Source organism: Coenobita brevimanus, chromosome 70 (genome assembly GCF_032717465.1).
Source record: "Coenobita brevimanus isolate Jiangsu-jjx chromosome 70, ASM3271746v2, whole genome shotgun sequence".
Taxonomy (NCBI): Eukaryota; Metazoa; Arthropoda; class Malacostraca; order Decapoda; family Coenobitidae; genus Coenobita; species Coenobita brevimanus.
Genome location: NC_137023.1, coordinates 20,349,233 through 20,370,499, shown reverse-complemented (window position 1 = coordinate 20,370,499; position 21,267 = coordinate 20,349,233).

Sequence of the window (21,267 nt, the reverse complement as noted above, 5' to 3'; positions counted from 1 at the left end):
CTCTGTGTGTGTGTGTGTGTGTGTACAGAGAGAGAGAGAGAGAGAGAGAGAGAGAGAGAGAGAGAGAGAGAGAGAGAGAGAGAGAGAGAGAGAGAGAGAGAGAGAGGTGTATATATAAAATAAAAAGAAATATCAGCTCTCGAAAGAAAAACATCATCTTGTTTATTCAGCGCGACAGTTTCGGCGAAAACTGTTCTACATCATGAGGCATTCTACAAGAGAAACATCATGTGGCAAAAGTTTTCAGTAATTCACGTACATCAAAAAAAAAAAAAAAAAAAAAAAAACATAAAACAACATACAAGAATCAGTAATTAAATGAGCTGGTCAGTGTACAATATCGTATAAGTAAAGATAAAAGTCAGTACACATTACAAAGTGAAACCAAAAACGCCAAGGAAAGGGGGGAAAAAAAGGAATATAACTAATAAGACCAAGTAAAGCAAAGTCCACAGAGCAAAATAATATTATACTTTGTAGTGCTTACATTCATAACTCAAAAACTCAAGGGAGGCCACATTGCTGACTAGTGATTGCTAACGCTGCACAGCCAACAGAAGCCTGACTAGAGGGACCTCCGCCTCGTTCGCACGGGCATAGAGAACTGGGAATGAGTCAAAGCGGATGGAGTGGTCAGATTCTCAGGAATGTTTTGGTATGGCGCTTTATCATCGTTTGGATAATGGCCTGTTTGCTCTCACTGTTCTCTCTCTCTCTCTCTCTCTCTCTCTATTCTTTTCTCCTCACTTCTTCTATCTATCTATATATATACCTTGGCTGCTTCCCCCAAAGAAAGGGAGGTAGCCGAGACAGGATGACACACTCTCCATTTACTCATCCATTCAAACACATTCATTCACATTTTAACCCCAAGGGGAGAACGGACAGATGCTCACCGCACCACACCGCACAAGGGTCAACTGCGCAATGCAATCAGTGACATCCGCAGCAGGGCCCGACAGCAGAGCTGGTTTACCCCTGCCACATCATAACAGACCCATCCCCTTACCCGCACCTGACCTGACTAGCTGATCAGACCAAATGCGGGCGAATATCCCCTCAGGGCTGCGTCATCACTTATTCATTCACAATTTTTCTCCAATTATTTCTGTCACGCACAGCCACTCTTTGTTCCTCAACAGACATCCCTCTCGCATCCAGTGCTCTCTTCACACTGTCCATCCATCCTATTCGTGGTCTTCCTCTCTGCCTTACACCTCTCACATCAGCTCTAGTTATCTTTTTCACCAATCGCTCATTATCCATTCTCTCCATATGCCCAAACCATCGCAACACTCTCTGCTCAACTCTACCGGCCATCTCCCGAACAACTCCAGTTCTCCTTCGCACTCGATCCATACGCGTCACTCCACACATACTCCTCAGACACCTCATCTCCATTACATTCAAACACACATACTCCTCAGACACCTCATCTCCATTACATTCAAACTTTTCCTCTCTGCTACACCCATATTCCATGTTTCACCCCATATAACGCAGTCGGTACCACAACACCCTCATACAACCTTCTCTTTACATCCATTCTAAGCGAGCGACATCTAAACACTTTTTTCATTCCTCCCAGCACCTTTCCTACTTCATTTATTCTAAACTTCACTTCTTCATCTATTTTTCCATCCACAGCAACATGTGACCCGAGATATTTAAAACACTCTAGCTCCTCAAGCAACTTGCCATTCAAAGCTATATTCATCCCTCTACCGTCTACCAACCTCGTTCACATCATCACTTTACTCTTATTCTCATTTACTTTCAATTTCCTCCTTTCACACACCCTTCCAAACTCCTCTACCAACTGTCTCAATCTCTCCTCTGAATCAGCCACCAGTGCAGTATCATCTGCAAACAGCAGCTGCTTCAGATTCCACTCTCCACCATCAACCTTCACCAGACTCAGGCCACCTAAAACTCTTGCATTCACCTCCCTTACAACTCCATCCATGTAAATATTAAACAACCAAGGCGACATCACACATCCCTGTCGCAGCCCCACTCTGACAGGAAACCAGTTACTCACAGCATTTCCCACTCTTACGCATGCTCTACTATTTACAAAAAAACTTTTCACCCCTTTTAGTAACCTACCATCAAGTCCATACAATCTTAAAACAGTCCACAAAGCCTCCCTATCAATTCTATCATACACTTTCTCTAAATCCATGAATGCCCAAAATATATCCTTGCCTTTCGCTAAATACTTTTCACACACTTATCTCACAGCAAACACCTGATCCACACATCCCCTCCCTCTCCTAAAGCCACACTGCTCTTCACCAATCACTCCCTTTGTACTCTCTCTAACCCTCATAATTAACACTCTGCCATAAACTCACTTCTTACTTGGCTGTATTGGTTTCAGTTTTTAATCTGTACTGACTTTTTACTTTCCTTCTTTGATTGACATATTACCCAGCTCATTCAATTACTGAATAATTTATGTTGTTTTGTGCTTAGCTGTTATAATGAGCTTTGTAAACTGCCTTATATTTATGCCGCATGATGTTTATCGAGTGCTGGTGTGTTTTTTTTCAATATAAGACTCTGTTTTCCTAAGATTTTTTTCTTTTATGCAAGGAAGAAGGAACCGGAGGCCAGGAGCCCGCAAACCGTTCCTTCCAAGGAAAAAAAAAAAAAAAACAGAGAGCCAAATTCAAGATCCGTTCATTTCAAGATGTCTGGACACACTGCGTTTGAAAGACTGGAGGTCATAGGAAGTAGGAAATACAGACAGAGGGAGACAACTCCAGAGTTGACCTGTTGTATAAATGAAGGAGTGGGAGTAACAATTAATTCTTGCATTAGAGACGGACAGAAAAGGGATGAGAGTTTGTTGCTAGACGGATGCTACACGCCTGTCGTAGAGGTGGAGGGATGCAAGCAGACACTTCAGAAGAGCAGTGACTATTGAAGTAGCGATAGAAATGACATAAAGATGCAACAGTGCGACAGAAAGACAGAGGTTGAAGAGAGCCAGTAAGAGGAGGAGAGTTAATGAGACGAAAAGCCTTTGACGCCACCCTGTTGAGAAGAGCTGTATGTGGGGAGCCTTCCCATACATGTGAACTATACTCTGAACAGGGGCGAATAAAACCCGTGTATAAAGTCAACAACTGTGCAGTGGTAAAGAAGGTACGGAGTCGGCTTAGTACACCTAATCTCTGTATACCGGTATTTATATGCATTTTCAACCCCGGAGATAAGAACATACACAAAGAAAGTACGGTAGTTTCGTATATTACGTACATTACATCTTCTGAGAGACAGAGACATGGGGGTGGTCATATTAACACACCTTCAGCAGGGAGGGGCACACAGAAGGAATAGCGGATTTCATATTTTAACCTGTAGAATAAGACATGGGTAGCAAAGAAGGCTCTCTGCACCATTTTAATCTTTTTAAGAGGTTAGTCAGTTACTTAATCTTAATCCCTTTACTTCCCCCAAGGTCACAATCCTTACCTTATGCTGCGTCATATTGTTGTGCATATATATATATATATATATATATATATATATATATATATATATATATATATATATATATATATATATATATATATATATATATATACACACACACACACATAGTTCAAATCCCCGCTGGGGCAGGGAACGGTTTAAGGATTTGAATTTCATAATAGCAGACTTTACCGATCTACCAGAAGACCCTCCGACATGTTGTAAAAGTACCCCCGGTAATACCAATACACCAGTCCTGTATGAGACAGCCCTAGCATGTATGCAATATGGACGGTGGGTGTTAGCGCCGAAGTGGTGACATGTAGTGATGTATGATATGTAGGAGGACTACTGGGCCTTGTGAGCAGGCTGTGAGGCCTATGCCCAGAGTCGAGTACATAAAAAAAAAATACATATATACACATATACATATACATGCATACATACTGATAGATAGATAGATAGATGGATGAAGCATGCCTGCAGCAAGGAGAGGTACACAGAACAAAGGAAGACCTAACTTAACCTGACATACCATGACCTCATTTCACTTCAATTGACTTTATATCCTAGCCACGGCGAGCCTGTACAAAGAATGTAAGTTTGAGGGATACTGTTTAACTATTAATTCTGTTGATGATTATCACATCTAAAATGGCCATAGCTTATGTTTATATTGTACTCAAATGTGCCAAAAATTAAGTGTGATCAATTGCATTTTCTCCAGCCTAGTCATACGAATCGGAGTTAATACATGTGTCATTATCTCTCTCATGATCGTGAAATCTCTAGTAGTCTTTTCCGGCAAACGCCAGACAATTTCATTCAGTCGAAAGTGAATCCTAGGAGACTCAGAATGGAGGTACGAATGTCAGAATTCCTCTAACTCCTTCAGTCAGTCAGATATCTCATAAATTTACTTTGCTAGGGGGGAAAAAAAATGTCATAAACTGTGTGAAAATCTTTTATAAATTTTATTTTCCAGCAAACATAACTATTTTAGATAATCAGTCTATCTATTTATTGCCAGACGCCTCAATCCCGTAAGGGGTGGCCACAAACAATTCGCCTCCATGTCGGTCTGTTCAACGCCATTTCACTGCCTTGCTCCCAGCTCACACGCCCTTCTCTCACATACCTCTCCACTCCATACCGCCATCTCATCCCCAGCCTCCCCCTCCCTCTCCCCCATTCCACCTCACTCTTATACACTCTCCTTGTTAGTCTCTCGTTCTCCATCATCTCCACATGGCCAAACCGCATCAGTGTATTGCTCCTAACGCTCTCTATCATCCTCATCCAAACCACAATGCTTCTTCACTCCTCTTTTGTCAGTCTGTCTCTCAACGTAACTCCACGTGCTCCTCTCAAATAATTAATTTCAACTGCTATCACTCTCGACTTGTGTCCTTCCAACAATGTCCAAGCTTTACTTCAGTACATTAGAGATGGTATCACAACACTGTCATGCAGGGACTTTTTTACTTTTATGCTCATTTCCCTGTCCCTTATCACTGCTTTCAATGAACCAGCAACCTTTCTTCCTTGTTGTACCATTTCAAGCACTTCATCCTCTAAACTTCCTTACTCATCACACTACCCAAGTATTTAAACGCACTCACAGTTTCCATTTCCTCTTCATCCAACCTCACTGTACAATCAGTGACTTCTTTTCTCTCAAAGACCATAACTTTATTCCTCCCTACATTCACCGTTAGAGTCCGTTTATTACACACACTCCCAAACTCATTCATCAAGCCTTGTAGTTTCCCTATGTTTTCACTTTACGATACAGTATCATCTGCAAACAAAAGTACAGGGATTTTCCAAATATTGCCCTCTTACTTTAAGGTCTATCGAAAATCCATTGCCCTACCTTGTGTTTCTTTTGTAACACCATCCATGTACAGATTCAACAACCATGGGGACATGACACATCCCTGTTTGAATCCTGCATTCAAGTAGAAAAAATTCATCCAGTTCACTATCCACACGCACTGCACCCATAGCTTCCTCATACATACTCGTCATGCATTCAGCAACTTCACATTTACTTTATATATTTTTGATAATTTTCACATTCCTTTTCTCTCCACCCTGCCATATGCTTTCTCGAAATCCAGGAAGGCGGCATACAGCTTCTTTCCCTTCTCTAGAAACTTTTCCACTAAACTCCTAAGAATGATCTATCTCCTAAAACCTCCCTGTTCTTCTCCAACTAATTCCTTTGTTATTACCCGTGCTCTTTCAACAATTATGCTACCATTTACTTTTCCTATTACACTAAGAAGACAAATGCCCCTATAATTACCACACACTTCATTTTTCCCTTTTCCTCAGAACAGAGGAATAATTATACCAGACCTCCAATCCTCCGGGACTCTACCTTCCTCCCAGGCCAATCTGCTCATCTTCCACATCCATTCTACTACTATCTCTTTCCCATGCTTCAGCATTTCGCCACACACTCCATCAATTCCTGGAGCTTTCCCCTTTTCAACATTATTCATTGCTTCCATAACTTCCATCCTACTGGTTCCTTAATCTCTTCTCACATCTCTCCTTCTCCCTACCATTCTCCAGCCAATTATACTTACATTACTTTCATTCTCTGTGTTCAACAATTCCTCAAAGTGTTCTCTCCATCTGCTCACTTTTTATACATTCTCCACTAACAATGTACCATTTTTATCTTTCACTCCCCGAGTAACTTCTTTATCACCCTTTCTAACTCTCTTTACCTTTTTCCAGAACGTTTTCTTACATTCCCTCCATTTTATACTCAAATTCCTCCCAAATTCCTCATCCACTTTCTTCTTACTCACTCTTATTAATCATTTCACCTCTCTCTTCACCTCTACATATAACTTTCTCTTCCATCTCTCAACTTCATCCATGCCTCTGCATCCCATCCACTTACTATATACTTTCTTTTCTTTTGCGCCACAGCTTGTCTCACCTCATCATTACACCATGCTGGTCCTTGCACTCCCTTTTGTTGTTCTCATCACCCGACACACCACCTCGCATGCTGCACAGATTTCTTGTGTCAATATCTTGCACACACCTTCCATGTCTCCGATCTGCTCCAAACCATATTTACCCAATCGCTCCTCCACTTCTTACTTATATTCTGCCTTTCTTCCATCCTCTTGCAACCTTTATATCCTCTTTGTATGAAGTACTTCCTGCTGTCCTTCCTATCTTTTATTCCTCCATTTCGTTTGAACCTTGATTTTCACCAACACCATATGGTGGTCAGAAAGTCCACTCCCAAACCTCTATATGCTCTTGCACCCATTACATACCTTCTTATTGTATCACCCCACTCACACACACAAAATCATTCATTGCCTTCCGTTCATTCAGTTCACATAATGACAACTTCAAATGTCTTTTGTCTCCCCAATCAGTTTCCAGATGGTGGAAATAATAATGTTGTGGTTACCGTCAGACTTTTGTGTTCAACGGGTAAAATGTCAACAGTATTATGGACTGTATCTTGTTTGCTCTGACTAGAGCTTTGAGGGGCAGACTAGTTAAATGAAACTGTTGTATTGTGTGTGACTCACATACTGTATACTCTTAATGCGACTCAACATGAGTTTGGTTGAAGAACACGCAGTTTTACTGATGTTACCAATCGACGGTTGTTACAAGGGCATTATCTGAGCTGCGTTTACAAGGGCATTATTTGAGCTGCATTTGTACGCCAATGTTGTTAAAATAATTTCCTTCACATAAATCCATTAAGGGAATCTTTGTACGCTTAATTTTATATCCTTCCTCTGAAAATTATGTTTTCAGTACTCACAGCTTAAGAGTTATTACCTAAACGTTGCGCTAATATATATATATATATATATATATATATATATATATATATATATATATATATAATATATAAGGTAAGCCGGTACACATAGTCGGGTAATGTATGCTTCAGCACTTTACATGTAAGTCATGAATGAAAAGATAACTCGTAAGACTTTCCATGTAAATAAATTACTTGCCTCCTCTGTATCTGAGGGTAATGTATTCCATAATTCTTTCACAAAAGGCTGACAGGGAAGCCGTGAGTTCAACAGCTCCTATGACGCCTATAAGAAGTGAAGGATAGTCATGTCTATCAGTGCTTTTGACAGAGTCCAACAAGGGATCTTGCTGGCCACTATTGCATGAGGGCCGTTAACGAGGGATGGTGTTGGGGTACAGCAAAACAAAATAATATTCTGAAACCATTCAGTGAAACGCTCTAACTGTTGCATCCTGGAGTAATCGTAAGCATAGTATTAACAGCCCGTGTGAGATCCACTGCAGGACTGGATCTTCTCTTAGTAAAGCGAGCTTCCAGATGCTGGAGAAGTACGATATGAGCAGTGCTGCAGCCCAGCAATCCTCCTATATACCTCAATGACCGCAACATTAATTCATCCGTAACAAACACACCTGGTATCGGATGCCTGAGACAATAATTTCCTGGTCTGTGTGTGTGTGTGTGTGTGTGTGTGTGTGTCTGTGTGTGTGTGTGTGTGTGTATGTGTGTAAGAGAGAGAGAGAGAGAAAGGGAGAGAAGGGCGGGGAGTGAAACAAATTGGTAGAGACAGAGATAGAGCTACAAAGAAAGGTTCTCCAGTTGCCACTATGCTGGCGTCATGCCCCGAGTCTGTGCAGGGAAGGATAAAAGTTGGGAGGTCAAGTTACAGAGTCAATAATTGAGACCGAGTTGTTGCCGCGTCCCCCGGGAGAGCATTATAGTTGTATGAGAGGCGGCCGCTGCCAGACAGAGGAGATAAAACAACTGGGTGCTTCTTTGTGTGGGACCTCCGAGGTGAAACAAACCAACTCACTCAGATAACCTCCATCTTAATCTTCTCAGAACGTGAAGAGTCTTGCTTTAGTGTCTTTATTTTTGCTATCCTAAGACGATTTTATGCTGACCAGTTGTGGTTGGCTTTCTCCCCGAAGATATATTACTCACTGTATTCCAAATAACGTCAGGGTACTTTATCAAACTAGGGAAACCTCCCTAGTAGAGAAAGGTACATCTAACTTCACTTCGGAATGTCTCTCCAATGATGCGTGTGTGTATATATATATATATATATATATATATATATATATATATATATATATATATATATATATATATATATATATATATATATATATATATATATACAGTAGCATACGTGTGTGTGTGTGTAAAAGAGAGATAAATGTTAATAAGTAGATAGATATAGTGTCGGGTTAGGCATTAATATTTAACTATTACTGCAAAATGAATTCTTAACTACTGTACTTTATTTTTACATTTGTTTTGTCTGACCACAAAAAGCCTATGGATTTCAGAGCTATAAAGAAAACAAAGGTGAATTATGTTACAAAGCACAGAATAATGCAATAAATGGTAACGGCATTAATTCAACAAGAAATAATGCATATGTGTATACTGTGTATGACTCAAAAGGAAGAACAAATGGCGTATTGTTAGATATGAAAACATGTGGAAGTGACAAACCCTGATCTTGTGCTTGAGTGAATAATTAATTTAAGCATTTTTTTTTTTTTCGGTCTTGTTTCATAGTAACAAAGAACTATTATACATTAAGATCAATTGATACGAGAATATTACCACAACTCTGTTCCAAACTGAAGTCTCTCAATAACAGGAAATCACTGAACTGTCTATCACTACCAATCACGGCAGTGTGGACCACACCACGAGGCTCTCAGGCCATTGCAATACTGTGCAACTGCAAATTCACAGTAATACCGTAAGTCGTCAAACTTCACTGAACTTATGGTGATAAAAATAAAACCAAAATGAAGAAGGATAATGTAACATCATGAAATGTTGAGTCAGTTACCTTATCAGTTACCGCCTCCATCTCACTGTCAATAATTCACCTCCTGTAACTGTGTTGAAGGCATTATATATATATATATATATATATATATATATATATATATATATATATATATATATATATATATATATATATATATATATACACTTCGCTTCACGTAATTCGTAGATGTGTCGATATCCACAGAAGAAAAAAGCATCACAAATTATCCATAACATATGAGTGTATATTATCTTTATGAGAGAGAGAAAAAAAAACATGTTAGTACTGAGTACAACAACCGTATTAATGCAGAAAGAAAGGGGCTGGAGAATTAACTAGGAACCTCAACAAGTCGCTGATAGCTGGTGACATGAAAGATGGGAGCTATGGTCTCCCTTCCTTGAAGTATAGAACAGAAACTGAATTATTACGAAGTGTGAAACGTCACAACTTGAGAAGGATAGCTATGAAAAGAGTAATGGACCAGAATAAAGAGAAGAATGAAAGTTGAGGAATAAACATCATGTGACAGAATCTTGCCCAAACAATAATAATGTCGAGCTGTATGTGCTAAAACTAACGCACCGAGAGGATTGCAGCTGACCTTCTGTCCCAAGGTTCCCCTCTTTTCTGTGGTTGTTGCGGATGGATATTTTATGTAGACAAACATCGAAATATATTACTCAGCTGAGAGAAACCCTAGTAGGCACAGGAAAACAGGCGACAAGTAAGCATTTCTTTGTTTATCTATTACCTGAAAATTTTAATTAGGCCAACACCAAGCGACTTACTTTTGTCAGGAGATATCCCAAAAGTCAGTGGGTTAATGGGTTCATAGGCTACTGACTGACGCCTAAAATAAAATATTACCGACTTGACCTCACATTCTTACTTGCAAGTGTAAAGGTGTTTAACATGGAAATCTACTCATAAAATCCCCCTTCCGCTGTACAGTCCACGGGCATTTGCTGATGATACGGCATTGCTACGTGATAATAAATGGAAGTTGCAAGGTTTGGTGAACGAATCTGGGAGTGTCTGGAAGAAACTGAATTTCAAAGTGAATAAAGTTAAGAGAAAAGTTCTGTCTATCTATATATTGCCAGACTCCATAATCCTATAAGAGGTGGTCATTTGACTTTGAATTATTTGTTTTACGGGGAGGGGCACTAACCCTTCACCAACCCAGTTGTTGACACGTAGGGAGCACGTATGGTTTGAAATAAGAACAAAGTTATAATCCTTGAGAGGAATATAGACAAAGAATACACAGTGAGGTTGGGTGGAAAGAATATGGTGAATGTGAGTGCAGTACAGCATTAAAGTAGTGTGGTGAGTAATGATGGAAGTTTAGAGGATGTAGTTCATGAAGCAGTACAGCAGTGAGGAAAGGTTGCTGGCTTACTGAAAGCAGTGATATGGGATAGAGAAGTATGTGTGGAAATTAAAGAAAATAAAGTTGTTGCAAGACAGTTTTATACTAACCAAACTCATGTACGTAGGTGAAGCCTTGACCCTGTTGGAAGGACGCGTCTAGAGTGGAAATGACTTATCTGAGAAGAGCATGCGGAGTTACGTCGAGAGACAGACAAATGACGAGAAGGGGAGTTGTGGTGTTAATGTGGATGTGATTGAAACCGTTCGGAAAAATACTCCGAGACAGCTTGGCCATGTGGAGAACATGGGGAAAGATTGGTTGACTAGAAGAGTGCATGTGAGGTGGAGGGGGAGAGATGGAAGGGGAACGAGAATGCAATGGAAGGATGGAGTTCAGAGCTTTATGAGAGAGAGAGAGAGAGAGAGAGAGAGAGAGAGAGAGAGAGAGAGAGAGAGTTGGAGAAATGTCAGCGAAATGGCAAAGGACAGGGCCACATGAAGACCAGTTAATTTGTATCCACCCTTAACAAGATTAAGGAGACTGGCCGTTCATAGACGGATTATTATTGTTATTATTATTATTATTATTATTATTATTATTATTATTATTATTATTTTCTTAGTCTCATTGTTGTTGTTATTCTTATTATTACCATTATTATTAGTAGTAGTAAAAGGAAGTAGTGGAAGCAATGAAGAAAGTCAAAAAGGGGAAAGCCTCAGGAATCGATGGATTATGTGGTGAAATGCTGATGCATAGGGAAGAGATAGTAGTATAATGGACGTGGAAGATGTGCAGATTGGCCTGGGAGAAAGGTAGAGTCCCGGAGGATTGGAAGTCAGGTATAAGTATTCCCCTGTACTAAGGAAAAATGGAAAAAGAAGGGTGTTGTAATCACCAGGGCATTTGTCTTCACAATGTAATAGGAAAAGTACAAGTATATGGTAGGATACTTATGGACAGAGTTAGGGTAATAACAGAGGAATTCGTTGCAAATGGAATTCGAGGTTTGAGGAAGGGAAGAGGTTGTGTAGATCATATATTCATCGTAAGTTCTTTATTGAAAAATTCCTGGAGATGGTTAAGAAGTTATATGGATTTGGAGAAAGCATATGGCTGAGTGGATAGACAAGGAATGTGAAAAATATGATTATATAGAGTAAATGGGAAGTTGTTGAATGCCGTGAAGTGTATGTATGAGGGTGCTATGGCTGCAGTGCATGTGGATAGTGAACTGAGTGCATTTTTCTGTCTGAATGTTGGGCTGAAACAGGGTCGTGTCGTGTCTCAATGGCTGTTCAATCTGTATATGGAGGGTACAAGATGCGGCAGTGGATGTTGGAGCGGCCGTAAAGACAGAGGGGAGCGTTTGGAAACTTCCTGCACTGTTGTTTGCAGATGATACTATAATATTAAGTGAAGACGAAGGGGAAATGCAAGGTTTAGTGAATGAGTTTGGGAGAGTGTGTAAGAGAAATGGCCTCTAACGGTGAATGTAGGGAAGAGTAAAGTTATGATCTTTGAGAGAAATGAAGTCACTGAATGTACATGATGTTGGATGAGGAAGAAATGGAAAATGTGAGTGCATACCTGGGTAATTTGATGAGTAGGGGTGGAAGTTAGGAGGATGAAGTGCTTGAAAGGGTGCAACAAAGAAGAAGGGTTGCTGGTTCTTCGGAAGTAGTGATAAGAAGTAGGGAATTGAACATGGAAGTAAAAAAGTCACTGCAGGATAGTATTGTGATACCAACTCTAACGAATGGAAGTGAAGCTTGGACCTTGTCGGAAGGACACAAGTCAAGAGTGAAAGCACTGGAAATGAGTTACTTGAGAGGAGCATGTGGAGTTACATGGAGAGACAGACTGACAAATGAGGAAGTGAAAGAGCTTTGTGGTGTGGATATGGATGTGATGGATAGCGTTAGGAGAAATATACTGAGATGGTTTTGCTAAGTAGACAAAATGCAGAGCGAGAGACTAACGAGGAGAGTGTATGTGGAAGAGGGGTGAAGAAAGGGAAGGCCAATGATGAGACAGAGAGAGAGACTAGAGAGGTATATGAGAGTGTGAGCTGGGGAGAGGGCAGTGAAATGGCGGGGGACAGGGCGACATGGACACGATTTGTTTGTGGGCACTCCTTGAAGGATTGAGGTGTCTGGTGGTGGATAGTGTTGGTGGATGGTTTATTACCAGTAAAACATTTTTGTCGACGAGTTACAAGAGAGGCCATTTACACCCAAAGCACTGAAATGACGCCTTACACCCCGAGAATGCCTAGAGTATATTGATGGCTATATACCTACCAGAGTTTCATGCCATTACCAAAAACTATCTGGCCTGTGGCCCTGTTTTGAAGATTTTTGACATGCTGCACTTGACGCGTGTCACGTGTCACAGGCACCTCCTGGGTACGATGAGAACTGTTAAAAACAAATCATAAAGAATTGGGCTATCATATGGTGTAAACCACGCAGTGATCGGCCCTGTGCTTGCTGAGATAAAACTTTTTCAAAAGCGTTACAGTCGGGCCGGGTCTGACTGCTCGTATGTGAGATGTCAGTACTTGAGAGACTCGCGAGGGCTTCGTCCTCACCCGTAGTTAGTCACTAAGCAGAATGGTATCATTATCGACAACGAGCCCTATACCATTGCTCTTTATTCAGGCCGTGTGTGTGTGTGTGTGTGTGTGTGTGTGTGTGTGTGTGTGTGTGTGTGTGTGTGTGTGTGTGTGTGTGTGTGTGTGTGTGTGTGTGCTTTAACTCCTAGGCTTTTTGGTGGTTTTGAATGAAACTTTAGGTGATTTCGGCTGGTTACTGGAAAGGTTTTCCACTATATTCAATTTTACAAGCATGATTTTTAGGGGGGTCAGCTCCCCTCTTCAAATTAGAAAAGAATAGGGAACTATGAGAACAGGGATTTCTAAGAAATCGGCATGCATATAGCAGGGTTGGGTATGCAGTTTACATGTTTTCTCTGAATGCAGAGGATTAACCTGCATCAACTTTATTATTATTAGCTGAAGATAAAGAAGAAGAAGAAGAAGCATACGTAGAAGAAGAAGAAGATGATGATGATGCCATAATACCAATCACCCTCGGAAGGATGACAGAGTTGATCAGTTAGCAAAGATAGGCAGAACAGACTAGGTAACATACTTTAATAAATAGACACTGGCTTGGCCCCTTTGTCCGCAATACTTCATTTCTGCCTTATTCCTGCTCTCTTCACACAGCTTTATTCAGCTTAAGTTCGACTTTTCGAAATGGAGGGATTAAATATAGCCTTTATTAGCACCTCCTATATTAGCGTTCTTCCTAAAATGAATAAGTAACATTTGAAAGGTTCCAGAAAAAAAAAAAAATCACCAGAATCAAGGCATTAACACCTTCACTATGATAAAGCCCACATTTTAATCAGGAGTCCAGCTTCCATCAGTTTTATCATAGGAAAGACGTTTTGTGGTGAAGGGGTTAGGAAAAGCTTTAGTTATTTCCAGAGGTTCGAAACACCTGCCCAGAACTTATATACGTCATCAGGTGGTGGCAAGAATGTACATAAGACGTCATCGTACTAAAAGGGTTACTGATATAACGAGGAATTGTCAGAGTCTGAGTAACTGATCTGTCATTAGCTATAAAAATGTCTTTATGTAACAAAGGCGAGAGGGTTATTGCCAAGATGACTGTAATGACGAGACCACTGAACATGGATTCTTAACCCTTCACTAGCGATGATTTTTTTTTTTTTTTATTCAGACAACCACCAAACAGTCATATTCAGTTGTAAGGGATCTTTGTTCGTGAAATCTTTAGGGAACGTTATGTCTAATTCTTCCACTTCAGTATCTTAATCGTCCCGGTATAGGAAGAATAAAAGAAATTATAATTTGTTGGAATGAATAGGTTAAATGCCAAGTAATTTGCATTGCCTTGCCAGCACATTTATAACTTTTGAGATTTGGGGAATAAGTTATGCAGGTTTTTAACCCACTTGCAGAATAACAACGCCTCCTTAGTAATTAGATGGTATCAGAAACTGATTTGTTTTTCGTGCGCTTTGGATGCATAAACATATCGAAGGACGGCCCTGTCCGTCTGCCAGTGACTAACGATTTTCGGACACAAGGTGTTTCACTCCAGTCAACATTAGCTACTTTAGCAAAGTCATTTCGCACCATACCTCACCAAACCACATCACACCACATCACACCGAAAATTATCGCCCTCCCACCCAACTCATTACAAAGTCCTGAAGCTCCCGGAGCTAAAACTACTGTATTTATATCCTTTAATAATTTACAAGCTTTTCACGGCCCTATCGGGCCGATCAGCACTTACTCAAATGAGTCGTTGCAAATTCACGCTTCGCCTTGCTCGACACCAACGATTTATGCGTCGACACAGGAGCAACTGCTGCTTGCTCCTGCAAACCAAAGCGAAAATTAAGGGTCAAAACACCCCTTTAGAAAATGTTACTCGAAATAAAACTGAAATGAGCCCAACTGTGACCATACTGCAACCATCCTGATAAGCCTCATCGAAATCATTTTTTTCAGTTTCTGCTAACCCCCCGACCCCCACACACAAATAACATGCCGTTAAACATATATGGATGATTAGTGAAGTTATTATTACGGATGTTCGTACTAAACAAAAATTCTCCTTCATCGTAAGCATTGTTAAAATTATCTCGGCTATATCACTGAAACCAATTATTTTAGCAAAAGAACAGTTCTGTTATGAACCAAAGCGGAATACTTTTCTGGCACATTTGGCAGGCCCTGAGTTCATCCTTGTTCAGAATAACGTATCATTTTACTATGTATTCATGGGAACAAATTTTTATTTTATTCAGAAATTTTTACGAGAGAAAAGGAAGCTAAAGTATACCCGATAACACTGCTGAAAGTTGCTCTCTGATACTATTACTAGATTTAAAGACATTTGTTACAGTATAAATACCACTGCCATAAATTCGACTCCAGACACACTCAAAGCGGAACCAGAGGAAGTGATAGAATAAACATAATAAATACAATTGTTTTCAGTTAGTCCAGACTTAACTTATTACATTTTTTTTTCTCCAGTATAGCCACAGAACAATTTTCCATAAAGGCAGGAGCATTTGTCTCAGTGACATCAATAAAAAAGTATATATTTGAATTTGAATCTATCTGTCTGTCCATTGTATCTCTCTCTCTCTCGGACACTGACCACAGATATAGCCGTTCCCCAAGACTCAGCAATCCTCCTGTGTACCACACACTCACTGAGCTCTATAATATAGAGTGGCTTTCTCATGGCTAACTCAGCGTAACTGATGTAGCCGCCGCCGCCAGGGTTGCGCTGGTATAGTGGCAGCCATGTTACACCTCGTCTGATGCCCACGGTTTTTGAACTGAGGTGTTCGTTGGGTTTTTGAAAGTAGCCGATGATTCCGTAATATATAGTGTCATGGTCAGCTGTGCAGCTTCTAGAAGCAAAAATGGATACAGGAATTCATCAGAGAGAGATGGCATTACATTTTACAAGAAATATATCTTGTTGCTAATTCTGTATGTAAAATTACTGCCCCCTGGGGTGAGACGGGAAGATTCTTCACCAGTATCCTTGCATGAATGATACCACTAAAACGGGCCCATTTATCTCCAGACTTTCTCTCCATGTCCTCTTCTGTTCACACTCTCTTGTAGATATTTCCATGTTTCTTCCAGCCTTTATGAATCTGGACATTCGGTTTCATGATATGGGTAGTGCCATGAAGGGTAAGTTCTGCACTGCAGCAACCTATGGCGTTGTTTTATACTCATTGACTAAATGTACCCGATATAATTCGTTGAACTAGGCAAAAAAAAAAAAAAAAAAAAAAAGTCATAGTCCATATATATTTTTGTATTATAAGCAAACAGTGTAGCTCTATTGATAATCAGTGTTTAGTGGAAATAAAGTATTTCAATTTGAATCTGAGTGTCGGTGTTTCAATATGGCCGCCAATATCACACGACCGCGACGGAGGTAGCCTTTCCATATTATAGAGCTCAGTGCACACGCTACACGCCACCACTTCGGCGTTAGTACCTACCTTGTTCAGGATTGTCTGATACAAGACGGGTGTATTGGTATAAGAGGTAAAGGTCTCACGAGATGTCAATGGGTCATGTTAGATCAGTACAATCTTTTAACGAAATTCTAATTTTTGAACTCATCCCTGCCCTAACTAGAAATCGAACTCACATTCATAAGGAGACCGGACTACTTGTCTGTCTGTCTGTCTGTCTGTCCAGATAGATAAATAGATGGAGTCATAGGGAAAAATTGCTTTCTGTCTAATAATGAAATGTTGCTGAATCACATGGTGCTGTTAGGAAGGAACAACATTAATGCAATTTTACAGCTACACTGTGAATGACACTGAGAGCTTAACCGTGCTCTGCTAACCCGACATGATAACTAGGAGTTTCGAAATAAACTACGATTATAGCGAAAAAAAATATATATTCTTCTTTGTGTGTACAGTGCTTTGCATGCCTGGATGCTGGTGTCAGTAATCTCCAGAATACAACGTTTTATGCAGGAAAGAAAAACGAGAAGAACAAAAACGACAAAAAAGAACCAAACCATATATAGATATTACCTCAAAAGAAAGTAGAAAAAAAAAAAGATTGTGAAATAAATATCTGAGATTAACACTGGAGAGGAATATGATGTAGGTATTAACCCCTTAACCGCGGGGCGTCACTTTTGTGACGCTCGGCTACAATGGAACATACCGCGGGGCGTCACTTTTGTGATTCTGTGTTATTTTGAATTATCCCGGGCTCTCAAGTGGTGGCTTGTATCATCTATCAGTACTGCCAATGTCCAACACTAGTCAGCACTCCAAATCTCATCTGTACTCCCATCCATTGTTGACATTTTAGCTATTTTACCCCCTTCGTGACTCCCCTCCCTACCTGCCCTCCATTACCCTCTCCTCTCACCTCGCACGCCGCGCTGCGCTACGGAAATTTCCCCCTTCTCTTTCCACAGATTTCATCCATTGAAATAAGCCCTATGCCCTATATTTTTACCCAATAATATATACCAAAAAAAAAACAGGTAAGTGATAGTGTTATACTCCAGAAATTGGCTAATTATCACCTGACAACACTTCACGTGCATTCATTCGCTACATTACCACAGTAATTTCCCCTTTGATTTATGCCTTGTAATCGATGTCTGTAATAAAAATATATATCAGAAAGGAAGGGAGAATCCTAATTGACATTTACATTCACCTGGAACAACCTATTTCTTTATTTATTGCCGAGATTTTCTACCTATAAAAAATTAGCATGTAAGTTAGCAGCAGTAAGCCTAAAGTGTCTGTCAACCCTTCCCTTCTCAGATAATTTACCCCCTTCGTGACTCCCCTCCCTACCTGCCCTCCATTACCCTCTCCTCTCACCTCCCACGCCGCGCTGCGCTACGGAAATTTCCCCCTTCTTTTCCCACAGATTTCATCCATTGAAATAAGCCCTATGCCCTATATTTTTATCCAATAATATATACAAAAAAAAAAAAACAGGTAAGTGATAGTGTTATACTCCAGAAATTGGCTAATTATCATCTGACAAAACCTCACGTGCATTCATTCGCTACATTACCACGGTAATTTCCCCTTTGATTTATGCCTTGTAATCGATGTCTGTAATAAAAATATATATCAGAAAGGAAGGGAGAATCCTAATTGACATTTACATTCTCCTGGAACTACCTATTTCTTTATTTATTGCAGAGATTTTCTACCTATAAAAAATTAGCCTGTAAGTTAGCAGCAGTCAGCCTAAAGTGTCATTGTCAACCCTTCCCTTCTCAGATAAGCCGCGGCATTTAGTTCCTTGTCCTCCACTGCAGAGACAACATGTCGCACTCGCGCCCCGCCATTCCTGCCGCTTCTGCGCCCATTGCAAAGGGCCCCGTGACCTCTACGCCAAAGAAAAGTGTTGAGGCAAGCAGGAAAGGCCTCAGTGACTATGCAGTGGCACGAGAACTTGCTGAATTGTCCATGATAATAATGGACAGTGACTTTGACGATTCCGGTGAATCGTGTGATGAGCCGGGTGAAGTTATCGCGCCAGAAACAGCGACAACAAGTGCTCCTACCAGTGAATTAGTGTCTAGCTCCAAGGGAAAGGAGCCTTTAGTGCAGGAAGGACAAGAATTTGGGAAGGGAGTGAAAAGGCGGCGTGTTAGCCCCAGAACAATGCCCCCACGTGACCCAGCCCGCCATGAGTCACGAGTGCATTCACCTCCCCGTTCCCCAAGCCCCGCTTTACTCATCTCGTCATCATCGTCAGCTGAGTTATCTCCGGAGTCTTCGTCGTCGGAGTCACCACCAGCATCAACAGTGAAGGCCGGCCGTAGAGGTAGAGGTAGATCTAAGAGAGTGAAAAGTAGTGTAGCTAGTAGGGTAAGGGCTGCTAGTGCTGTACGGCAACCTAGGGTCAGTGAGAGTGACCTTGACAGAGATAAGCCTCCCTCTCAGCCAACCTTCACCACCAACACCACCACCAGCCCTCCACCACCACGCCAGGGAATCCTGGACGCCTTCGCGTGGACGGAAGGGTCAGATTTTGTCCCCGAAAACCTGGTTTTCGATGAGAGCTCGTCAGTTCAGCCTGCCTTCACTATGGACGAAAATGCTGAGTGTGTCGACTACCTTTTGGCCCTCCTAGATGACAAAGTCATGCAGCACATATGTGATGAGACCAACAGGTTCGAATCACAACGTGCTGCTAGTGGTACAGGTGCAACCAAGATGCAACAGTGGACCATCCTGGGAGTGCAGGAGCTGTATGTGTTCTTTGCCCTCATGCTTCTTATGCCACACTCCAAGAAGCATGAGTTGGAAGAATACTGGTCCATGGACCCCTTACTACCCTCACCGACCTTCAACAAGTACATGGCCAGAGATCGCTTCCGGAACATCATGGGAAACCTGCACTTTGCCGATAATGATGTACCTTCCCAAACCGACCCACTCTGGAAGGTCCGGGAGATTCTGAACAGAATGAAGGATAAGTTCATGTCATTCTTCCACCCATTTCAGAAGGTTGTCATTGATGAATCCTTGGTTTTGTTCAGAGGACGTCTTCGGTTTGTTCAGTACATTCCAAGCAAATGCCATTGCTTTGGAATTAAGTTCTTTGTACTGTGCGACTGTAAGACGGGGTACATCCTTGACTTCATCATATATTCAGCCAGCACTGTCGATCTCGATAAAACTCATCCCCTTGGCTTCTCAGGCTGTGTAGTGATAGTGCTCCTAGAAAAGTAGTTTGTTGGGAATCATGTGCTGTATACAGACAACTAATATACAGCACCGAAACTTGCCAAATACCTTTCTGAGCACGGCATTGGCTCCTGTGGCACTGTGAAAAGTAATCGTGCCAACTTCCCCAAATTCCCAGAGGCGGGAAACTCACAGTGAGGAGACGTGCACCTACGCAAGTCTGAGAAGATGCTGGCAATACGGTGGCATGACAAGAGAGTCGTGCACATGCTCACCACCGTACATAAGGGGGAGATGAGAGACAGTGGGAAGGTCGACCGTAGGACAGGCGAACCTGTGATGAAACCTGATGCTGTGTTGGACTATAATATCAACATGCGGCTGGTGGACAAGTCCGACATGATGATTGGTGAGATCGACTGCCTCAGGAAGAATACTAGGTGGTACAGGAAAGTTTTTCTGCATCTCATAGATATGACGATGCTGAACGCCTTCATCCTGTACAAGATGAAGGTAAAGCCACCCAAGTCCTTCTCCCTGAGGTTGTTCGCCAGGACTTGTGTCCAGCAGCTGCTGGAAAAATATGGTAGGGTGCAAGCAGCAACTCCAAGGCGCCATCCAGTTACACTTCCCGACCGACTTGAGCAGAGGGCGTATATGGATCGGCACAGACTTGAGCTAATGCCTGCCACAGAGAAAAGGCTGCGATTCGCAGGTGTCAGGTATGTGCGCATACCACACGCCGCACACCTGAGCATAAACGCACCTCTTGGCAGTGCGCTGAATGCCAGGTTCCCCTCTGTGTAACCTGCTTCTTCGATTATCACAGCCAGAAGCAGTTCTAACAGTGCAAGTGTGGAAGCAGAATTATTTGGAAATAATGTGTAAATAATGTGTAAATAGCAGGTGAAAGCAATGGATGTTCAGTTCATATGATTGAACAGTGTATTATAGTTTTATCTTACTGAAAGTGACAGTGAATAACATATTGTAAGTAAAATAGAAGGGTAAATATTGAAAATAGAATAGAAAATGTAAACAGTAATGTAAGTAATTAGTAATATAAGAATATGAGTACAAATAATTTATGTTATAACAGTGAGAGTGAATCCGTGGCTCTCTACGTATTTTACTGACTGAAAAATTGAATGACTTCAGTGACAATAAAATAATACGACTGAAGGAAACTTATGGAGAAAGACTCCAGATATATATAAGTGTGATATAGTAATAGAAATATAAAGTGTGAGGGGTTTTATGAATAATAAATGACAGAGTGCC